The sequence below is a fragment of the Schistocerca nitens genome, chromosome 1, assembly GCF_023898315.1.
Source record: "Schistocerca nitens isolate TAMUIC-IGC-003100 chromosome 1, iqSchNite1.1, whole genome shotgun sequence".
NCBI lineage: Eukaryota > Metazoa > Arthropoda > Insecta > Orthoptera > Acrididae > Schistocerca > Schistocerca nitens.
The window spans coordinates 1117599238-1117625313 of NC_064614.1; positions in this window are offsets into that span (position 1 = coordinate 1117599238).

Here is a 26076-nt window from a genome sequence, read left to right on the forward strand (position 1 = left end):
TTCTCAATAATTATATAACAGAAAAATCATCGCGTTTCAGATTGTTACTTCACGTAGCAAATGTGAATACCATGAGATTTAATTGACGATCGACACTAGTATTATAAAAAGGGGATGTAACAGATGAGACTTCTGCAGTTCTGAGTGAAGCCTTATGCGCTCAAAAATGCGGCATCGCGTGCGTTCATTACCTTGTCGGTGTTCGTCAGGGGGCGGGGGCCGGCGCAGCTCCATCCAGCTCGCCGTCTCGGAAGCAACTCCTCCTAACTTCTCCTTACTACAATTTACCGAAGTTGGTTTAAAAAAACTATCTGGCTGTGTTTTCATCTGACCAATCAGGGTCTCAATGTTAACTTTAAGCTCCGCCTACTGAAATTCTGTCTATCCAATGAGAAACGTTATACTTTCCGTGGTGGGGCACTGTTTTTAAAGTTTGCAACGTAACAGAGACGCGAAAAAGTCTCACGCTAAAACTTGTAGCTGGTGTGGCCCTTTTAGTGTTATCGTAAGATCTATACTGTTCTGGAGGGCTCTATCTTTAAACATGGGCTGGGGGGTAGTCCTGGCGGTTACTTTTCGTGGTGGGGCAATGTTTTTAACGTTTGCAACGTAACAGAGACGCGAAAAAGTCTCACGCTAAAACTTGCGGCTGGAGTGGCCCTTTTAGTGTTATCGTAAGATCTATACTGTTCTTCTGGAGGGCTCTAGCTTTTAACATGAGCTGGGGGTTGTCCTGGTGGTTAGCTGGCAACGTGGGTGTCCGTCCCTTACCGTAGGGCCTTCTAGCTTAACATGGTTCTGCTCTTGGCTTGTGTTCTCGTTTCTCCCCTCGGAACTGCGTCTGTCTCACGGTGGGAAGGTTGTTGTTGTTGTGGTCTTCAGTCCTGAGACTGGTTTGATGCAGCTCTCCATGCTACTCTATCCTGTGCAAGCTTCTTCATCTCCCAGTACCTACTGCAACCTACATCCTTCTGAATCTGCTTAGTGTATTGATCTCTTGGTCTCCCTCTACGATTTTTACCCTCCACGCTGCCCTCCAATGCTAAATTTGTGATCCCTTGATGCCTCAAAACATGTCCTACCAACCGATCCCTTCTTCTAGTCAAGTTGTGCCACAAACTTCTCTTCTCCCCAATCCTATTCAATACCTCCTCATTAGTTACGTGATCTACCCATCTAATCTTCAGCATTCTTCTGTAGCACCACATTTCAAAAGCTTCTATTCTCTTCTTGTCCAAACTAGTTATCGTCCATGTCTCACTTCCATACATGGCTACACTCCATACAAATACTTTCAGAAACGACTTCCTGGCACCTAAATCTATACTCGATGTTAACAAATTTCTCTTCTTGAGAAACGCTTTCCTTGCCATTGCCAGTCTACATTTTATGTCCTCTCTACTTCGACCATCATCGGTTATTTTACTCCCTAAATAGCAAAACTCCTTTACTACTTTAAGTGTCTCATTTCCTAATCTAATTGCCTCAGCATCACCCGACTTAATTTTACATTCCATTATCCTCGTTTTGCTTTTGTTGATGTTCATCTTATATCCTCCTTTCAAGACACTGTCCATTCCGTTCAACTGCTCTTCCAAGTCGTTTGCTGTCTCTGACAGAATTACAATGTCATCGGCGAACCTCAAAGTTTTTACTTCTTCTCCATGAATTTTAATACCTACTCCGAATTTTTCTTTTGTTTCCTTTACTGCTTGCTCAATATACAGATTGAATAACATCGGGGAGAGGCTACAACACTGTCTCACTCCTTTCCCAACCACTGCTTCCCTTTCATGCCCCTCGACTCTTATAACTGCCATCTGGGAAGGTATGACATGCATTTAGGCAATCTTGTGTTAGTCTGTGGTATTCCATTTGCTCACTCGTTACTCGTATTACTTTGGTTAATTTAATGTCACGATTTATTCGGAGCTATGTGACATACTACTGGATTTGCTTATCATGTCAGGATTTTCATGGAAGGTGTTGGATTTGCCTGACACTTTACAATGCCTACGTCGCAAGCCAAAGATAATGATTTAGGGAAAGTATATGAGAATATTGAACGAGTAATTCAGTACAAAAAGAGAGATGAATATCTAATATTCATGGGGGATTGGAATGCGATTCTAAGGGAAGGAGCAGAAGAAAGAATTACGGGAGAATACAGGCTTGGAACTAAAAATGAGAGAGGAGAAAGACTGCAATAAACTGCAGCTAGCAAAGGCAAATGCTCCCGTAGCCTCCTGCGAGCGGATCAGCATGGGAGCAGACGCTATATCGAGTGGCAAAGTGGCTTGTACGAGTCGTAGACTCGATGCGTGAGGATACAAGTGGAAACATTGCATATGAAACTTCGTGGTAAAAGGTTTGTGGAACAGTGGCAAATGACGGTGAACGAGCTAGAAAGTAGGACTGGAAACTATTGTCCAATCCTACGGGGCACTAACACATTGACTATGTTGTGCAACCCTGCATGTACCATGTGCAGATAATGCCAAGAGAAACTTAAGTCCCGTCCCGGGCGCAGAGTAACACAGGTCTGGTGTCTGGGGCAGATTGAGAACGGAATCGCCAGCTGCGTCAGCGGCCCCGATTGTATAGGCTCGCGCGACGCGCCTCCCACGCGATCACCCGTTGTCCTCCTGACCTTCCCTTCCTCCAGAAGCTTCTTCCGTAGCATTCCCGTATTCTCCTGCTTCCAGCGTCCCTTCCTGACGTTAGGTTAGTCATCCACAGGCACACAATGTGCATCATTAGCATTCTCACTATTTGATCTTGGTATCTTACGTGACTCGCTCGCGACACTCTGTTACGGAATCACAGGAGGAGGTCTTGGAAAAGGCCGGTAGATACAGGAAGATTTCTGTTACATTACATCATGGTCAGGAAGGTTCAAAATGCCTCTGAGCACTATGGGACTAAACTGCTGAGGTCATCAGTCCCCTAGAACTCAGAACTACTTAAACCTAACTAAACTAAGGACATCACACACATGCATGCCCGACGCAGGATTCGACCCTTCGACCGTAGCGGTCGCGCGGTTCCAGACTGTAGCGCCTAGAACCGCTCGGCCACTCCGGCCGGCGGTCAGGAGGGGATTCCAAAATCAGATACTGGATTGTAAGGCGTAACAGATGTATTTATTTATTTATTTGTTTATTTAACCTGGCAAGATTAGGGCCATCAGGCCCTCTCTTACATCTAACCAGGCATTCTACTTATTTTACATTCATATGTTTTAGTAGGCATGTTAAACTACATCTAGTATAAAAAGTGAAATGAACAATTTGAGAAGTACACCTGGAAAAATACATACATATAGAGTTTATATTCTTAGATCACAAGTACTGTTATAATTAGACATTATTGAAGAGACAGATTTTAGATAGGAGTGCTGGCAGCAGGGAGTATGAGGGAGACTCATGGTGACGGGAGGAGAAGAATAGAGAGACATGATGAAACATAATTAAGGATGTAGACTCATATCACAAATTAATAGTGATGAAGAGTAGGTTAAAGTTTCAGAGATTTGTATTGGAGAATCAGTATGCAGGGAAGTGGTATAGGAAAGTACGAGAGCATGAGCAGATACTCTTAAAGTTCTCTGTATAGAAACTGCCATAAGGAATAACAGTAGGCAGTTCAGTTGAAGAAGAACGGACATCTCTATAAACGACGATCACAGAAGCTGGAAAGGAAAACATAGGTACAAGGAAGATAAGTGCAAAGAAACCGAGGGTAGCATAAGAAATACTTCAGTTGAACGATGAAAGAAGGAGGTGCATCATCGTTCAGTGAAATTCAGGAATGCAAAAGTACAAGTCACTTAGGAATGAAATAAACAGGAAGTGCAGGGAAGTTAAGACGAAAGGGCTGAAGCAATCGAAAAAGAAATAATTGTCGGAAGGACTGACTCAGCATACAAGAAAGTCAAAACAATCTGCCGTGAAATTAAAAGTAAGGCTGGTAGTATTAAGAGTACAATGGCATTTCCAATTTTAAAAGCAGAGAAGAGAGCAGATAGATGGAAAGAGTACACTTAAGATCTCTATGATAGGGAAGATTTGTGTGATGACATAATAGGAGAAGAAACAAGAGTCGATATAGAAGAGATAGGGGATCCAGTATTAGAATCAGAATTTAAAACAGTTCTGGAATAATTACGATCGAATGAGGCAGAAATACACTACTGCCCATTAAAATTGCTACACCACGAAGATGACGTGCTACAGACGCGAAATTTAAACAACAGGAAGAAGATGCTGTGATATGCAAATGATTAGTTTTTCAGAGCATTCATACAAGGTTGGCGCCGGTGGTGACACCTACAACGCGCTGACATGAGGTAAGTTTCCAACCGATTTCTCATACACAAACAGCAGTTAACCGGCGTTGTCTGGTGAAATGTTGTTGTGATGCCTCGTGTAAGGAGGAGAAATGCCTACCATCACGTTTCCGACTTTGATAAAGGTCGGATTGTAGCCTATCGCGATTGCGGTTTATCGTATCGCGACATTGCTGCTCTCGTTGGTCGAGATGCAATGACTGTTAGCAGAATATGGAATCGGTCGGTTCAGGAGGGTAATACGGAACGCCGTGCTGGTACCCAACGGCCTCGACTCACTAGCAGTCGAGATGACAGGCATCTTATCCGCATGGCTGTAACGGATCGTGCAGCCCGTTTCGATCCCTGAGTCAACAGATGGGGACGTTTGCAACACAACAACCATCTGCACGAACAGTTGGACGACGTTTGCAGCAGCATGGAATATCAGCTCGGAGACCATAGCTGCGGTTACCCTTGACGCTGCTTCACAGACAGGAGCGCCTGCGATGGTGTACTCATCGACGAACCTGGGTGCATGAATGGTAAAACGTCATTTTTTCGGATGAACCCAGATTCTTTTTATAGCATCATGATGGTCGCATCCGTGTTCGGCGACATCACGGTGAACGCACACTGAAAGCGTTTATTCGTCATTGCCATACTGGCGTATCACCCGGCGTGATGGTATGGGGTGCCATTGGTTACATGTCTCGGTCACCTCTTGTTCGCATTGACAGCACTTTGAACAGTGGACGTTACATTTCAGATGTCTTATGACCCGTGGCTCTACCCTTCATTCGATCCCTGCGAAACCCTACATTTCAGCAGGACGACCGCATGTTGCAGGTCCTGTACGGGCCTTTCTGGATACAGAAAATGTTCGGCTGCTGCCCTGGCCAGCACATTCTCCAGATCTCTCACCAATTGAAAACGTCTGGTCAATGGTGGCCGAGCAACTCGCTCGTCACAATATGCCAGTCACTACTCTTGATGAACTGTGGTATCGTGTTGAAGCTGCATGGGCAGCTGTACCTGTACACGCCATCCAAGCTTTGTTGGACTCAGTGCCCAGGCGTATCAAGGCCGTTATTACGGCCGGAGGTGGTTGTTCTGGGTACTGATTTCTCAGGATCTATGCACCCGTTGCGTGAAAATGTACTCACATGTCAGTTCTAGTATAATATATTTGTCCAATGAATACCCGTTTATCATCTGCATTTCTTCTTGGTGTAGCAATTTTAATGGCCAGTAGTGTATATATGGCATTCCATCAGAATTAATAAAATCACTGGTGGAATTGACACAAAACGACTATTCACGTTGGTGTGTAGAATATGTGAGTCTGGCGATATACCAGCTCACTTTCGGAAAAACATCGTTCACACAATTCCGAAGATTGCATGAGCCGACAAGTGCGAGAATTATCGCACAATCACCTGAACAACTCATCCATTCAAGTTGCTGACAAGAATAATATACAGAAGAATGGGAAAGAAAATTTAGGATGTATTAGATGACGATCAATTTGGCTTTAGGGAAGATAGGCACCAAAGAGGCAATTCTGACGTTGCGGTTGGTAATGGAAGCAAGACTGGAGATAATGAAGTTTTTTTTATGGTATTTGTCGACATGGAAAAAGCGTTCGTCAATGTCAAGTCATGCAATATATTTCAAATTCTGAGATGAATATGGGCAAACTATAGGGAAAGACGGGTAGTGTACAATATATACAAGAACCAAGAGGGAACAATAAGAGTGTGAGACGAAAAACGAAGGGCTTGGATTGAAAAGGGTATAAGACATAGATGTAGTCTTTCACCTCTGTTGTTCAAGCTATACATCGAAAAAGCAATTACGAAAATAAAAGAAAGGTTGAAGAGTGGAAATTAAAATCCAAAGTGGAAGGATATCAATAGTACGAGTCACTGATGAAATTGTTATCCTCAGTGAAAGTGAAGAAATACTATAGGATCTGGTAAATGGGATTAATAATCTAACGAGTACTGAATACTTATTGAGAGTAAATCGAAGAAAGACGAAAGTAATGAGAAGTAGGAAAAATGAGAACAGCGGGAAACTCAACATCAGGAATGGTAATCACGAAGTAGATGAAGTTAAGGAATTCTGCAACCCAGGCAGCAGAGTAACCCATGACGACCGGAGCAAGGGGGATACCAAAAGCAGGTTAGTACTATCAAAAGGAGAAGTCTACTAGTATCAAACATTCTTCTTAATTTGAGGAAGGAATTTCTGAAAACATAAAGTACAGCATGGTATGGGGGTGAAACATGGACTGTGGGGAAACCAGAAGGGAAGAGAATAGAAGCATTTGAGACGTGGTGCAGAAGAATGTTGAATATCAGGTAGACTGACTAGGACAGTAATGAAGGGTTCCCGAATAATCGGCGAGGAAAGAATATGTGGAATGCACTGTCAAGAAGAAGAGACAGGATGGTAGGACGTATGTAAAGTCATCAGAGAATAACTTCCATGTTACTAGAAGGAGCTGTAGTGGTTGAAAACTGTAGAGGAACAAGAAGATTTGGGTTTCGCCTGATCTGCATTCAGCCCACATAACGTAGCTGTCTTGTACGTCCTCTAATCTCTTTGCAGTACAGTCATTTGGCTACACTAAATGGATACGACAAGAGATCATTAGAGAATACTGTTCCTTAAGGTAATCAGTCCAGATGTACATCTATACAACAGTATTTCAAATACTACGAAATACGTAATTAGACATGATAGTCCTTCACGCTTATAAACTCAGTTTTATTACAGAAAGTGACATTTCAAAATCACTATCACACTCATTAGAATTTGAGTTTACTAAATCCGTCATACAACTCAGTCCAGCAATCCTTAGGCAAAATTTTTATGAACAAGTGATTTTGAGACAACATCTGGACTTTTAGAGTTCTATCAAAATTGGAAGTATTTTTGCTCTTTAAAACGTTTTCCCTCGCCTGTAGAAAGCAGTTTCCATACGATTGGTTGGTCATACATTGAATGTTGAATTAATACGTTGAAAGAAAGGCGGTTAACAGTGCCAAGTCCTCTATGGAAACCTGTAAATTAAAATCGTATCGCCAGTAATTTCTCTGTACTCATGACTGAGCAGTTGTTTGTGCATATTTTTGAACAGTGAACGACATGATTAACTTTTTTTCTGGATCTAGAATGAAGCCAAACACCTATAGGCATTGTAAATAACCAAAGCTGTCGTTTCACAGCAACGTTCGTCATGGGTGGCTAGGCATAAAGAGTCGTGAAATATCGATGTTTTCGCCAGTATCAATTATCAAATATGAACTTCGAAATTTTTGTGCTCTGCTTGGAATGCTGTCAACATACTTATCTCCCTGTTAAAGAAGCACGGAAAATGTTTAATATAATTATATAATTTCATGTAAAAAGGTTTGCACAAGTTTCAAACGATGTGCCATGACGTATTCTGATGCGGACTCGAACCCACCACGGAATCAGATTGTTAACTACGTAATATCGAGTGTTAGGTATCGAATTTTTTCACCGGCAACGAGATATTTGAATTTGAAATGCAGATCAATTTAGAACCCGACATCTCCTACCATCGGTTTCTATCCACGAATTGTTTACTTACCAGCGGTGAGATGTATGCAAATTTGACTATAAATAACGGCACCTATCATAACTGTTGACAACTCATGAAGAGACTTTAGAAATGAAAATTACTTATCACTAGTAGTTCGGTGTCCCTATTCTAGGGCTTGAAATGAAACCACGAATGTTATTGTGTTGCACTAGGATTTAAGTCACATTCGTGCCCATCGTGGAGACCTAGAGGAGTTTGTCAGTCTTGGGGAAAACGACGAAATGATGGAACTATATTGTTCTGAGTGGGGCAGATACCACAAAAGAGGAGACCTTGGTTCGAATCCATCTTTTCTTTCGCCGTTTTAGTGACCTGTGTTTGGGCTGTCGTACATTCATTTCCATACCCGAATGCTGTCTGGAAGCCCCATCGTCTTGGTAGTCGGGGACAAAAGCGGCCGTCGGTACCATCAGCCGGGCGATTTACATACTCGTCTCCGTTCCCCCGACGTCTGACTTCTGTTGCAGCTGCTCAGCGCGGCGTTCCTCGCTTGACATCTTGGACGCCTTGTCATACACCTGTGTCGTCTGTTTCAATGGGGTCGTCCGTCATTTGCTATTGTGGAACGTGGAAGAGTGACTCTCTTCAGAGGGCGGCTTGGGTATGTAAAAGGGGCCACTTCCATTCATGGCCAAAATATAATAAATTAGTTTAGTATTGTGTGAATTTATTGCCTATGGTGTAAGTGACAGCATACGTAACAGCTGAGTCGAACAATCTAGTGGAAAGCGATCAGGAAAACCTGCACAACAAAAAGTTGGTACGTCAACAACGTGAACTGGACGGACTGTCATTCTGTCGAGACAGGAGAAACTGAGGTACTTATCGTCGAGGTACACAATGGGACACGCGTTCGAGCGGATGACAATTGAAATTCCTATCTGGCCATAAAGGATTAGGTTATGCGTGCTTTCTCTGAATCACTTATTGCAAATGCTAGGTTGGTGCTTATGAAAATAGCCACAGATTTTCATACCGAGTCGGACTTTTTCTCTGCCTCGAATTATTTATCGTCGACGGCACATTAAACCCTGATGTTCCTTGATATTCCGCATGATCAGGAACATTTAGAATCCTGTAGACAGTCTATTTTATTAGTCACGGCGGTGATCTCTAGCATCGTTCTTACTGCACACAAGTTCACTATATAGCGTGAATTCAGAATCGAATATTTACGTCTCTGAAATCTCGTCCATTACCTCTTTGAAAAAATCGTTTGGTGATTTCCCAATTCCAGGAATAGTTGTCGCTACAATTCGAACAACAAACACTGAAAAAAAGGATACTCAAAATAATCTTAGCCTTAGGTAACAATTTGTGTATGAGCTATAAATGTCTTTTATGGTGGTATGATGAAATGAAGTCCCATGCTTCTTTACAGAGCCTAGGGGAACGATGCGGGAGACCCGCACCGCCTTACTAGGCAAAGTCCTAATCGAGGTGGTTTGCCGTTGCCTTCCTCCAACCGTAATGGGGATGAATGATGATGATGAAGACGACACAACAACACCCAATCATCTCGAGGCAGGAAAAATCCGTGACCCCGCCGGGAATCGAACCCGGGACCCCGTGCTCGGGAAGCGAGAACGCTACCGCGAGACCCCGACTAGTAATTCAAACCTCGATACATCGAATTTGTCGATAAATCAAACTGGTTATCAAGTGTCTTGAAAAAAACTCGGTAAATCGAAAAATGCTTTGTGTTTTGGTATAGCCGATAAAGAGACTGATTATCTTCCAAGAACGCCCAAGAGACACTCAGCAAAACGTAGTCAGTGGCACTCTAATACTCGGTAATTCGATGTGTTTCGTAATCCAACTCTTCGCCACACTTCATTGTTTTCTCAACAATGCACAATTTACTACAGAACATAAATCAGTTAGTAAACGGATTTCAAACGAATACAGGCCATAGCGAAATGTTCCGGGATTCCGTTCTCCGTGCTATCGACAATCCTGAGAGTGTAGCGGATCCGGCGAGGTGAATTCCCGCCTCTTGGAGAAAGCTCATTGAGTATAAAGTATGCCTGTTGGACGCTATGTTTTCAAGGCGGGTTCACACTAGACCACCGAAGGCCAACGAAAGCAACCAACCTCTTTGTTGGCCGAAATTTGCTTAGGGTAGTGACACACTAGGCGATTTTCTCCCCTCGATAATTATCGCGGCTGAAATAGTCGCCTAGGGTGCCATACTTCAAACGATTATAATCGCGGCGGATAAAGTCGCGCCGGCGAAATTGGGTGCCATAATAGTGAAAAAAATCGGTGGCTTCTGCAGCTGTGTTGCAGTCAGCCACGAGAGACACCAAGCATGATGACCTATCGTTCAAAACTGAAATATTTAGCTGCAGTAGCATTATATGTAGTTCGACGTCGCAGAAGTCCAGTTATTATGACTCGTCCAAGTGAAGGAAAGTTTGTGTTGTTACGAAAGAAACTTACGAGTTATGCAGAGAAATTCTTTAATTATTACCGTACGTCCGTAGCATCTTTCGACTTTCTGCTCTCGAATATAGAAACTAACTTACCAAAGAAGGAAGCCACGTTACGTGACTTTGTTGATGCGGAAGAAAAACTTGCAGTAACATCGAGTAACGTTTTTTAATTAAATAGAGTAAATAATTTATGGACATGAACATACACTTAACATAACGTTAACATAAACTAGGTCAGAATGAAAGAGTTTACATTACAAGTTCATGTTGGCTGCCTAAACACTTGCAATATTCTTCAAATGATAAGATCGACTCTTCGTCCGCCAGCCCAGTAACTGGTGAAAAATAAGTGATAGGACTCTCAGGTGTAGGGCTATGTGTACTGACGGCGTAGTATTTACGATGGTTCAAATGGCTCTGAGCACTATGGGACTTAACATCTGAGGTCAGCAGCGCCCTAGAACTTAGAACTACTTAAACCTAACTGACCTAAGGACATCACACACAGCCATGCCTGCGACAGGATTCGAACCTACAACCGTAGCGGCAGCGCGGTTCCGGACTGAAGCGCCTAGGACCGCTCGGCCACAGCGGCCGGCAGTATATATGAAGGAGTCAGTAGTAGTGCTGCTCTCTACAGCCCTTCGGCTGTAAGATTTTATTAATTGTAATGTTTTTATTTGAAAGTCTGATTTTTTGTCGGTAGTCATTTCTTTTCAATAAGGTAAAAAAGATGTCAAAAACAACTCATCAGGATCATTTGTGGTACAGCACAAGTTGAACTATATGTCAAAACTGTTATCAACTCTCTTTCAAATTGGTCCTGCAGTTTCTCTTTTTATTTTAGCAGTGGTAGGTTTAGCAGCAGTGTTAGGTGGCGGTGCACTGTCTTCATGGTGCTTTTCCGCTTCATCATCCTCAAAAATTGAGCCATCATTCATATTTCCTGAGGTCCTGAAATTAAAAGAAACATTTTTGTGCTGTGCAGATGTGTGTGACGTGATAAGTACATATTAAGTAGGTATTGAGTAGGTAATTAACTGCCATATCCATTGCAAAAACATTTCAATGTTACAAAACTGCAGAAGAAAGTTTTTACTTACTGCCTCAATTCCATGACTTCTTGCAGGAAAGACATCTGTCTATAGTAGGCATATAGTTTTTTCTAGTCGATGCGCTGCCACTGCTTTTAGATTTTGTAATTCTTTCAGGGTGCGACTGTATGCATCACACATATTTTTTTCCACCGTTTTTGTACCTATTTTCCTGTACGAATGTTAAAAATAATTAATTTCCATCATCCTGATATTGTGTTTTATACTCCACTTATTTATAGTAGGTATCTTGGAACGGGATGCTCCATGTGGTCTCTGCATTATGACCGTTTACTAGGACCCTCAACCATTGCAAAATATCAAATTTGTGTGAAATCTTATGGGACTTAACTGCTAAGGTCATCAGTCCCTAAGCTTACACACTACTTAAACTAAATTATCCTAAGGAGAAACACACACACCCATGCCCGAGGGAGGACTCGAACCTCCGCTGGGACCAGCCGCGCAGTCCATGACTGCAGCGCCTTAAACCGCTCGGCTAATCCCGCGCGGCAACTATTGCAACTATAATTGAAGATACATACAGGGAAATTTGCAACTGCTTACAACCAAAGTATATGCCAATGCCAATGAAAAAGGTCTTACAAGAAATAGTTCTGAATTTTGAGAACAAATTGTCTTCACTGCATAGGTGCCATTGACGGTAAGCACGTGCGGTTGGTGAACCACTCTAATGGTGGAAGTAAATTTTTTTACCATTCCGTAGTGCTTATGGCAGTTGCGGATAGTGACTATTGATATAGGAGGATATGGACACGACGGTGATTCAAATATTTTAAAAGTAACTAACTACGGAAGAGCCCTTTATAATGGAAGGTTACTTTTTCCACACGCCAAACCTTCGACAAATGAACCAAACAATGAAAATGTGCCTTTCGTATTTATAGGTGACGCAGGTTTTGCTCTTCATAAACACTTGATGCGGCCTTTTGCAAGAAAATCACTCACATTCTCGAGGAGAGTGTTTAATTGTAGGCTGAGAAGAGCAAGGCGTGTAGTAGAATCTTCGATTGGCATCCTTACCAAAAAGTGGCGAATTTTCAACACAGTCACAGATGTTAATATTAACTCGGCTGAAAGTATTATAAAAACCTGTTACGTGCTGCATAACGTCATGCGGGAGCATGATGGCTATCGGTTTGAACATACTTTAACCTGCTCTCTGGAATATATGGAAAACGTAGGACTAAGAAGTAGCAACCGTGGTTGTGACATTAGAGATACGTTTTGCAACTACTTCTGCTCTGTGGAAGGATCAGTTCCTTGGCAAAATGCATACATTGTCGGCAAAGATAACTAGCTGTCTGCAGGTTAGGATGTCATTGTTGTCGTAAGCTGTACTTAGTTGTATTAATAGTTGATACATTTCATGTTGACATAGCCATGTTACACTATTTGGTTTACGACTTAAATACATAATGCCACGAGTTCATTCACAAGAATTCCGTTCTTTCAAACAACCCTTTGTCGTTTCCCTTTTAACTTTTGAAATAACGTATTCCATAAAACCGAAACTTTTCCATTTATTCGACTGTATATTCATAACTGTTATTTTTTTACCTTAGGTAATACTGGATTAAGGTATTAGTAAGAAAAATTTGCACAAACTCAGAATATTTTTTTTTACTTTTTTAAAATATTGAAAACAGTCTGAAAATACCTCTAAATACGTTGTATTAAATCACGCAAAGGTTCAACACAATTCATTGAACTGTTTTGGCGCAACAGGTTTGTATGCATACCAAACAGTTACAGGGAGAGGAAAAAATAAAAATGAAATCACTTTTTAGGAGTTGTCTAGGTGAAAGTTACGCCGATTGTTATGAAACTTTGCATGAACCTATATACAAGTATATACGTATATCATCTCACCTATAGCGTTTTTCTGTATTCAGCAGACGATCTTTATAATCTTGCTGTTTTATGTTGTACAGATAGGGGTATTTCTCCACCTCAATGAATTATCAGTTCACTGCCCAAATGATCCATTGAAACGACATTTACAGAGTTTTCGGACATTGCCATACACAGACGAAACAGAACTGACTGCAGTATCCTCGTGGCTGCTGCGCGTCTGGCGATAATAACAGTCCAGTGTGGCAGGCATGGCGACGATTATTATCGTGCCAAAAATAGACTCGGGCCCATTCGACGCTGACAGTCGCCCACTGGAACTTAAAAGTAGCGACAAATGCAGCCCAGTGTTGCACCTTTCGTTTGCAACATAGAGTTGCATTTCCGGCGCGACAGAAGTCGTTAACCATCAGCGGAGAAAATAGACCGGTGTGTACAGGCGGCAGATCGGAGCCAACGAAACTGCTGTCCTTGGTTGCGGTTCGGTGAGTTGGGATTGGGGCCCAGCTCCTAGTCTGGACGTCCGATCGAATGTTCGTTGGTTCAGTAGCGATTTCTGTTTCTGTTGAACAGGTGTTTATTTATTGTGTCTAAAAATATTGTAGTATTCAATTGTATACGGTGGGCAGCATTAAGGCTGATAGTTTGTTTTACTGTGAAAGAGAATGTTTATGGGACCGTACGGACTGCGATCGCGAAAACAAATATAAAAGATAAGACGCTTAGAGGGAAATAAGTGAGCTGTTAGAAAATACTGCGCATGGTGTGAAAAAGAAAACGTGATCTTCACGGACATCATTTTACTGCAGGTACAGCTCTCCTAAATGAGGTGCTACCTTTGGAAATTTTAGGCCCTACATAACGCAACAACAATTCGAAATTTGTAGCTCTAATTCGCAAAAATTATGAAATAGCTCATATTTCAATTCAACTTTAAGATCAGACAGTACGTTTGTCCCAACTTACCGTTCCCTACTTTTTAAAAGAGAGGTCGTAAACACTGCGTCGCTTATTTTTCTTTTTCTGATGGTAAGGTTCTCACAGTAAAATACAAGTTGTAAATGAGACGACTGCCATATTCTCTTCCTCCCTCATAATATCGGCTGCGAAGCCGTTATTAAAGCGCTACTCTATAACACTAAAAAATGGGGACAACCTCGATAAGTCATCAGAGCCACCCATGATTCCACTTGGCCGTTCCCTTAGTCCCAACCCTTGGTTTGGTGAGGATGACACGCCGAATTCCAATACATTGGTGACCATAATTAGACCGAATCCATTAGCTGCCGTACGTTTGCCTTCGTTGGGCTAGCGTGTACAGGCCTTCAGAAAAAGACTAAGTCACTCGCTATTAGCTAGTGCCATGAAAGCTTCATCGGTAGTGAAGCTGGCTCATTAGCTTTAATACAAATTAACTTTGTTTTTAAGAAGATTTATGAAGAAAATGAGAGCGTTGATGACAATTTTTTCAGTATAGCAAAATGAATAAAGTTATTCTGACGTTTTCTCGGAAATCTGCAGACCTGAATATTTTAAAATAATGAAAAAGAAAGGTTTTCAGAAATTATCACAACCAGTCGCCTTTTTAAATAGATGTATTTCAGTAAACCGTGAGCGGTTTCGAGCTGCTTAGCACTTCATCTTCGTATGGTAAGTATATACATTCAGTGCTTTTTTGTTGTAGCTTTGTGAGGCTTGTTGTGTATCTGTGGCTAGATAGGGAACGACAGGAAATGGTTCAAATTGTTCTGAGCACTATGGGACATAACATCTGAGGTTATCAGTCCCCTAGACTTAGAACTACTTAAACCTAACTACCCTAAGGACATCACACACATCCATACTCGAGGCAGGATTCGAACCTGCGACCGTAGCAGTCTCGCGGTTCCGGACTGAAGCGCCTAGAACCGCTCGGCCACAACGACCGGCAGAACGACAGCAAGTATGCGCTACATATGGTACAGTTTTACCAAACATTTACAATATAAGTTCTACTTAATGGTGTTGCATATAGGCAGGATCTGTAGTCCTATGAGTTTCTCGTTAAAAATTTTAAAATAAATAAAAAATAAAGGTGTTCAGAATTTACCATAACCAGTCGCCTTTTTAAGTAGATATGTTTCAGTATACTATGACAGGTTTCGAGCTGCCTAGCAGGTCAACTGTTAAGTAACAGCTTATATAGACTTTTATTGCAAATATTTCGTGAAACTGTACCACGTGTAGTGCTTATTTGCTGTAGTTTTCTGTCTTGGCGCAGATACACAATGAGCCTCACTAAGCTACATCAAAAAAGCAATGAATGTATATATGTACTATCTGAAGATGAACTGCTATGCAGCTCGAAACCGGTCATGGATTACTGAACTATATCTATTTAAGAAGGTGACTGGTTGTGGAAATTTCTGAAAACCTTTTCATATTACACTCGTAATGTTCCACATCCGCAATCGATAAAAGTGTTAAATTAAAAATAAACTGAAGTTTTTTTGGATCCCTTGAATATCGAATTGTCAACAGTCCACTGTATTTGTCTTTTTAGATGACTGGCGCGAAGCTGTAGGAGATGCTAAGGCAGGATTCAGTTCCTTCACGCGTGTTAAATCCGTTTAACGCCATAGCTAACAGTTTATCTTGGACACAATCATTCATTCTTTTTTGAAGACGGCTAATGAGATGACAGCGACACAAAACTTTACGAAACCTGCTAGAACGTACACAAGTTTACGTTAATCTGTATTTCAGTTACATGGGCAGAAGCACAAATACTGACCTGCTGCGCATAAACACGGACGCTAATGAAGACGAATAGTGCTGCCGTGGGCGCCACACGAGCAGATACCGCAGGGGAACCGCCGGCGCTGTGACGTCATCCAGTGCGCTGCTCCGGGGCAGGCGGGCTTTCACGGCGAGAGTAATTAGGGGAGAGGCAGCATCACTTAGCGGACAGCGCCGGAAACCACGCCAGCCGGCTGCGAGCTCACGGTGGAGCTTCTTGCTGCGCGCCGCGGGGTTTCCACCAAGTTTGTCCGCGACTCGCTGTTAATTGCGAACACATACCAACACACCCACAACGTCTCGGCGTTACTTGGTTCCGCACGTCTTGTACACTACGTCCTACAAATGAGTCGCTTAGATGCAAAACTGTCCATTTCCACTTTTTTTAAAAAAAAGAGTTGGCAACTCTGGATTGCAGAGCATGACATTTTACACATGCTTGAAATGCTATTTATGCTCAAAGCTCTCGATGTCCTATGGAAAACAGCTCACGAAAAGTGTGTTTAGTTTCAAAACTGTACATGTCCATCAGTAAGTTGGGTGCAAAACTTGCCTTGTTCCTTTTGACAAACCGCATTGAAGGCTGGGGTCATGTGACTGTAATGCAAGATGGCTACCATAAGCATGTAAACATTGTACTTGTGTGGTCTCTTACAGCTGTTTATTCTGAAAGTTGTACACATTCTCAGAATGCTATAAAAGTCCAAGCAGAGCCTAATTATAATTCTAAAATCAACCTACCAGTGTCTGTATGCAAACGTGGGAAACACTTTGGACACATAAACTCGAGCTGCATTACGAACACGGTTGTTCCTATTAATAAAAACAAACCGGAGGATGTTTCAAAACTCCCCGAAAAACACTATGGTGAGTCCTGGAGGGAACGTGAATCCCTGTCGTGGTACATGACATTACTAGGTTCCTCCGGGTCAGGGGCATCAGTTGAATCAGAATGCCTAGCAGGAGAAGATGAAGACATCGTTCCAGATATGATCTATTAAGTGGATTGCAGTTTGTTAGATGTTACACCATGTACCTTCAGAAATATTAAAAGAAATTAAAACTGAATACACAGTTTTATGTTCACCCCATATCCTCTCCTGATGTACAACTAGTCAGGTTCAAAACTGTCCATGTCCATTTCAGTTGCACGCAAAAGTGGCCATCTGCAAAGTCAGATGCAAAACTGTCCAAGTCCATTTTTATTTTGCTTATATCTTACATGCATTGAGTTCCTGATTTTTTTTCACTAGCCCAAATGGTTTTGTACTAATCCATACTTATGTATACAACATACAGTGTAGGACAGTGTGTATCTACCCAGTGAAAACAGTTTTTCCACTTTTTCTCAAAACCTGTTATGGAGGACATGGACAGTTTTGCATCTAGGCGACTCAAATGTATACGAGCTGAAGCAGCCAAGACAGGACAAATCACCACCGATCACTTAAATTGCAACGCTAGGAAGGTTAATAAATAGCTAAATTTGAACTACGTTTTGGGGTTTCGTATGTCAGTTGCTAAAATGGAACCCTTATACAGGGTGAAAAGTATTTAAACCGACAAACTCTGGGAGGTTGTAGGAGACATCAAAACATATATTTTTCCCTAATGTAATTTGTTCCTATGGGGAGTATTTAAACCGGTAGAGGAAGATTTCTCTGGCGGCAAATTAATTAAACCAACAAACACTTTTCCATTTTTTATGACCAAACACGTTAACACAACCCAATTTGAATTACAGTAGATTTTCAAAAATGCCTCCATTGACATGTAAACAAAGTTTACACCGTCGGATCATGCTCTGCCTGACACGGGCAAAAACTCCAGGAGTATCTTGAATTGTTCCTGCTGCTGCTACTATCCGGGCTACCAGATCCTCTTCTGATGCAGCAGGAGTTGTGTAAACAAGGTTGCGCATCTCTCCCCACACAAAAAAGTCCAGGGGGGACATATCTGGGGATCGAGCAGGTCATGGTACAGGACCACCTCTGCCAATCCACGTTTTTGGGAATCGTCGGTCCAGGAATCGATGCACACGACGACTGAAACGTGCTGGCGCCCCGTCATGTTGGAACCACATGCGTTGTCTTGTAGGGAGCGGTACGTCTTCCAGCAAGTCTGGAAATGCTCTGGCGAGTAAATTTTAATAGTGCCTACCATTTAATGGCCTAGGTAGTAGATACTGCCCAATTAAACGGTCCCTAACAACACCGACTCACACATTAACGAAGAACCGCACTTGTTGTTGATAAACCCGCTGTGCAGCTCGTCCGTTGTGGTGAGCTACGTAGTACGCACCAACTGCATCAGTCTACTCACTCCAGGTGTATCGCTCCATTGGTAAACAGAGACAATGCCCTACTACACTGGTGGGCGGCAGTTGCCTACAACTGAAGAGCGTAATACAGCCTCCACGGGTTTAAATAATCCTCATAGGAAAAAATGGCATTAGGGAAAAATATTTGTTTTGATGTCCCCTACAACCTCCCAGACTTTGTCGGTTTAAATACTTTTCACCCTGTAGATTCACTTTCTTGCTCGTCTGTCTGTCTGTGCGACTACTCAAAACCAATTTTCTCAGGAATTTGCAGATGTGTTAAGTTGAAACTCATGTAGAAACCAGGACTTTTCGATCTCTTGCCCATGTAATAAATGTAAGCTCCTATGACAAAGGCAGTCAAACGATACGACCATTTACGTCACATACACTCCTGGAAATGGAAAAAGAACACATTGACACCGGTGTGTCAGACCCACCATACTTGCTCCGGACACTGCGAGAGGGCTGTACAAGCAATGATCACACGCACGGCACAGCGGACACACCAGGAACCGCGGTGTTGGCCGTCGAATGGCGCTAGCTGCGCAGCATTTGTGCACCGCCGCCGTCAGTGTCAGCCAGATTGCCGTGGCATACGGAGCTCCATCGCAGTCTTTAACACTGGTAGCATGCCGCGACAGCGTCGACGTGAACCGTATGTGCAGTTGACGGACTTTGAGAGAGGGCGTATAGTGGGCATGCGGGAGGCCGGGTGGACGTACCGCCGAATTGCTCAACACGTGGGGCGTGAGGTCTCCACAGTACATCGATAATGTCGCCAGTGGTCGGCGGAAGGTGCACGTGCCCGCCGACCTGGGACCGGACCTCAGCGACGCACGGATGCACGCCAAGACCGTAGGATCATACGCAGTGCCGTAGGGGACCGCACCGCCACTTCCCAGCAAATTAGGGACACTGTTGCTCCTGGGGTATCGGCGAGGACCATTCGCAACCGTCTCCATGAAGCTGGGCTACGGTCCCGCACACCGTTAGGCCGTCGTCCGCTCACGCCCCAACATCGTGCAGCCCGCCTCCAGTGGTGTCGCGACAGGCGTGAATGGAGGGACGAATGGAGACGTGTCGTCTTCAGCGATGAGAGTCGCTTCTGCCTTGGTGCCAATGATGGTCGTATGCGTGTTTGGCGCCGTGCAGGTGAGCGCCACAATCAGGACTGCATAGGACCGAGGCACACAGGGCCAACACCCAGCATCATGGTGTGGGGAGCGATCTCCTACACTGGCCGTACACCACTGGCGATGGTCGAGGGGACACTGAATAGTGCACGGTACATCCAAACCGTCATCGAACGCATCGTTCTACCATTCCTAGACCGGCAAGGGAACTTGCTGTTCCAACAGGACAATGCACGTCCGCATGTATCCCGTGCCACCCAACGTGCTCTAGAAGGTTAAGTCAACTACCCTGGCCAGCAAGATCTCCGGATCTGTCCCCAATTGAGCATGTTTGGGACTGGATGAAGCGTCGTCTCACGCGGTCTTCACGTCCAGCACGAACGCTGGTCCAACTGAGGCGCCAGGTGGAAATGGCATGGCAAGCCGTTCCACAGGACTACATCCAGCATCTCTACGATCGTCTCCATGGGAGAATAGCAGCCTGCATTGCTGCGAAAGGTGGATATACACTGTACTAGTGCCGACATTGTGCATGCTCTGTTGCCTGTGTCTATGTGCCTGTGGTTCTGTCAGTGTGATCATGTGATGTATCTGAACCCAGGAATGTGTCAATAAAGTTTCCCCTTCCTGGGACAATGAATTCACGGTGTTCTTATTTCAATTTCCAGGAGTGTATTTTGATGCCCGCAAACTAACCTGTCAAAATCTGTAGAATACGTCTCGTTGGGCACGGATCACGAAGTCTGGCAAGAAGCAGGGTTTCACAGCACAACTAAACGAAAAAATCCACAAATTTTTAATTTTTAATTACATCACACGAAGTAATTTTTTTTCCGGCTATCTGTCTGTCCGTCCGTCTGTACAGACAGCTTTTTCTCAGACAATGGAAGACATATCAAGTTGAAATTTATGCCACATACTAAGGTTTACGGCCTCTTCGCGGTTTAATAAATGTAAGCTTTAAGTCAATGCAGTCAAAAGAAACGGCAATTTACGTCACAGAATTTGATACTCGCAAATTCCTATAATCATGAAATCTGGCAAGAAGGTTTCACAGCTGTACTGCGCCACCCTTCAGATACCACTAGCTGGTTGGAGATATACTGTGTGAACAGGGTCTAACAGAACTGCAATACGTTGGTGAAAAGCAACATCGGACAATGTAGCTCATTCTCCTAATAAGTGGTACTAACAAGGCCTTGCTACGTTCAACGATGTAACCGGTGTGACTTGAAATAATCGTTAATAGCAACACAACGACGCCAGGTATGATTTGATATTCAGTTTCTCGCGTTATAAATCACTCAACAGCTCGCTACGAATGATTTTGTACAAACGGATGGACGCAATAACACTTTTCGTGGTATAATGGGGTCAGCGATAGCTATCTAGATATTCATTGCAGCAACGCATCTGACTACCAGGGTTCACTAGGTTCGAAAGATAAATTACCACCTAAGCTACCATCAGTCACCAGAAAAGTACCAAATGCAAGCGTCTACTGGGCGCAGAAATGATACATTTACTTTACCTAAAACGGCAACGTATAGCGAAATTTACTCTGTGTACTCTGACAACTAAACTCTTTCTCAACAACATAGGTACTAGAGCTTTCGTATATAGAGGTGAACACGTCATATAGATCCGTTGTCTCTTGTAGTTGCTCTTCAACGAATTATCGTATATACAAGCAGTCAGTGTGAACGTTATAAATTTTTAGGTAAATTGAAGAATACGTTAACAAGACAAAGATGTAACTTAATATTTTTTATCTTTCGTTATCAATCAACGATAACCCCTATAAGTAGCACGTTGCTACAACAATATCCTTGACTCTATTGAAATTTTGTCGTAATAAATTATTTCGTCAGTCTCAACCTTTCAGAATTAAATTGAATAACTTTATTAATTCATCTATAATTAATCACTTTTCAATGAAGCGTAAGAATGGTAATGGGCCACAACAGAGCAGGCCCGCAGCAGTATCACTCGAAGTCTTGAAGAACACTGGTAGAATTGGTAGGTCTCCACAGAGCAGACCCACTGTAGTATCAATCGAAGTCTTGGAGAAAATTGGTATTATTGGTGGATCACCACACAGCAGACCCACTATAGTCTTAGTAGAGATTATAGCAGTGATGGGCCACCAAAGGTGCAGACCCACTATAGTCCTTGTAGAGATGAGAAGCAGCCATCCATTGCGACTGTGTGGGTGTGCATTCACAATCAACAAGTCTTGAGAATAACATACACAATCCATGAATCACTACTGGGTAGTCAGTATTGATGCATATCAAAAGTCCCTGAGCCACCAATTGTGAACATGCTAACTTTTTTCTGCAATATCCTTACAGCCAGAAATACTGTTAAACAGTACTTTGCTGAATTCACATGTATCAGCACTAACACAGTCATATAGTTTCTGAGATTTGATACACATAGAATAACCAACAGGCAAATGTGTGCAGTATAAATAATCCTTACTATTTATGTAACTTGGAGAACTGGTGTCTCTACAATCACAATTTAAAGCACAAGAATACAATTACAAATGTAAAGAAAACATCATTATAGTAAAGGACACGATAATATAAATAACATTTATAGTAATTCAGCCTTTACAGAAAGAATAGAATTAAGTGTATATTTGTATATGAGTATTACAAGAATTATGAAATAAGTAAATAAATGAAAAAAAACAGAATATCAGTAACAACATTAACTTGACACATGAATACTAAAAGAAAACATGACAAAATAAATAATGTTTGAATATCTTCCTAAAGTAAAGAACATGGTACAAAAACAGAGATTAGGTAAGACAATAACAGTATTCCTCATCATAATGAGTCCAGCTTAGTATTAGAAGGAAAAGAAATTCTACCAAATTGATCTTATCAGATAAACACAAAGAGACAGGAATAACATAGAGACACAAGGGTACACATAAACATATGGGAATAACACAAAAGAAAAGAACAGGATCTGTTTTCAAGTGTAAATGTGTCAAAGTGTAAGTGTAACATTTGATACTGCAGTAGTCATGGTATGTATTTTACGCCTCTGTTTCATTTTTCTCTTTTCAGTAATACCTATTATGATCATACCTCCCTTACTTTAAATCAAAACTACTTCATTTCCAATCAAAACTTCATTTAATTCTCGCACTTCAACATTTGTTCCCACAAAAATCCTACCTAAGCATGCTATCTGCATTTATAATTTCAACCAGTACTTATACTTCCATATTTTTCTTACCTCATCATTCGTTTCCAAGAAAATCCTACCTAAACCTGTTGTCACTATACCCTAGTTCTATCTGTTCATTTCCTCTTTCAAAGTACTTGTTCATTATACAATAGTATTTAGCCAGACGTTTTCCTTATAGTTTCTCAATGCATTTCTTCCCAAATCATCACAACTCATTTTATTATATAGCATAAACCCTCTTAAGATAACATAAATGTACTGGGCTTGAATGCATAAACTAGAGAATGACGCAATGCAGCAACATAAAAAATTAAAACAAACTAATGACAATGACAAAAATGCAAATTGGCAAGGCAAGCAGCAGCATATCTAAATTAGCAAAGCAAATGTAACATTACAACTAATATAAGACAATATGCAGCAAACAAGAAAAATAAATCAGTGTTAAAACTGGCACCATAAAACGACGCAAAATTCAGTAGGACACTGTCTGACAAATTGCAGCATCAAATGCAATAACTTATACCTAAACAGGACAAAGCGCAAGCAGAAAAATTATTACAGTAAAGACAGCAATGAAGATAAGGGAAATATATGTGTAAGCTTACAATAGCATGTGTACATTTGTGATCCTTAAAACATTCAAAGCTCCAGCACAATGAACAGGATCTATACTATCTCCTATGTGAAATGCAACGGTTCTTTGTCACATCTTAACACTAAAATAGTGCACCACAGGAACTTATTCTATAAAAAAATTACCAAGTTGTTGAAATGAAAATATTATGTATGCATTTCCTGTAACTAGTCTTCTCTCCTTCTTACTGTTCTTTTCTTTCCAAGTGCTCTTTTTTTAAGAATGTGGATTATAAAATTATTATTTAATGGACCTGTTGACAGAAAGTGTTCACATTAGCATATTTATTAAATTTTATTTTATAAAACCAATACTTCAGTGCAGACAGGAACCAGGTGTCAAATAAAATAAGGAAATATGTACAAAGCAAAGCATAAAAACTTCATTCAATAGCCACATGGCAATTGAAAATTAAGTATAAATTCTCCCAACTCTTGTAGAGAGACACTTGTCATAATCAGGTATTTAAACATAAGAATATTTCTCATCAATTCATGAGCATTTCAGTAATTAGCACAAAGTTCAAACTCCAAAGTGTAATCATATGTTTAGAAGTAGTAGTGTATGTTGTGTTCGTGATGTGTTCTGCAAAAAAATATCAATAATGAGGTCATTGGCCTCTCTTTTCTACAGGTATGCCAGCAATTGCAGGAGTGTGGCAAACTTCAAAGTGGCTGAAGCAGCACCAGTTGAAAGGCAACACAACGCCGGCCGTCGTGGCCGAGCCGTTCTAGGCACTTCAGTCCGGAACCACACGATCGCTATGGTCGCAGGTTCGAATCCTGCCTCGGGGATGGATGTGTGTCATGTCCTTAGGTTTGTTAAATTTAAGTAGTTCTAAGGTCTAGGGGACTGATGACCTCAGATGTTAAGTCCCATAGTGCTCAGAGCCACTTGAACTAACACAACAATAGGTATTTTTCAAGGCAGCTAGCGCGCAGCCCAGTAAAGGTCACATGTACTCTTTGCCAAAATATTTATGGCACCAGTTTCAGCTACAATGACAGTTTTATCCAAATGAAAGAAAATTTACAGGTTGAAAAATTGCAGGAGAAGTGTGTAGAAACGAAATATCATCAATAACAGTCTCCCAAAATCTCCGTTGACATTGTGGTACTCACATTTGCATATATACTCACTTTTAATAATTCTTAAAGTACAATTCTTGGTTTCTAACATTCTCTCCTCAAACCAGAGTCCCTGAACTCTACCCATTGTTCATTGCCTTATCATACGTATACATAATCGTCAATACTTCTCCAATATCTCTTCATAATAAACATGTAGCATAACCAAATTCCTCATATAGCATCATCTTCTTGATCATAACCAAATCTCAACATCATAATACACATTGCTGTCGTAATAATATCATCATAACACATCAATCAAATCTCAAAATCGTCGTAGCTACCTTCAATAATCTCAAAATCCCTTTAAAAATGCTCTCTGCTCGTTGCAGTAGTGTCATCTACCTCAAATGTACTTCAACAATCATGATCCCATACAATATGCATCTCGTGAAGCTCTCACAGTATCATAATAGTTCTGAAAATGTATGTGAACAGTTCACAAAATGCAGACAAATTACAATTTCATAAATACAAAATAATCCAACTGTGTAATTACGTAGACATGTGTCAGTGACATAGTAAAAATGTTCATTTCCCTCTGTTAAATGACCAGAGAGCTGTGTAATTCTATGTGTAAAACTGTATAAGCAAATACCGCAATCGCTAGGGCTCCTTGCACGTGCCACACACATGCTACACAAAGCAGGCGTACCCCCTTGAGGGATAATGTAATTATACTTCATATCTTATAGATTAAAACTGCAGAATGAAACATATCACCGAAATTATTCTCTGTATCATTGGAGTTAAAAAATATTTCTAATAATGTCTCAATTACAAAAAGTAATCACTCAAATGCATGTCATGTAGCGCTAAACAGCACTTCTTGCTGTAAGAATATTTCTGTCATTGCTTAACGGTAAAATTGTGTCTGGTGTCGTAATTACCGTCATTCATAAGCAATGCTCTCCAGAAATCAGTCATATATAAAAGCAAAGTGCTACGCTTATAAATGCTGTAGTTATTACTTTCATTGTCATGACCTTGAAAGTACTATATTATGAAGTATTTTTATGTTACGAAAATAACTGCCCCATTGTAGCAATGCCACAAAAGTCATTACCAAAACGTGTTTTACTTTCCAGAAGAACGTAGAAAAACTGTGTAGACATAAAACAGAAACAGCGTAAAAACAATAATGAAAATTGTGTCACTCATTCGTAGCATCATAGTATGATCATGTAGTGCTTTAAATAAAAGATGTCTTTTCAAGTAAACTATAGTCGTGACGTAATCATGCAAGTGACAAGGAAACTGTACTCACAATAAGACTGTATCTTCTGTTCCCTATAAAAGTGTACTTTTTGTGTTACGAAAATAACTGTCCCATTGTAGCAATGCCACAAAAGTCGTTACCAAAACGTGTTTTACTTTCCAGAAGAACGTAGAAAAACTGTGTAGACATAAAACAGAAACAGCGTAAAAACAATAATGAAAATTGTGTCACTCATTCGTAGCATCATAGTATGATCATGTAGTGCTTTAAATAAAAGA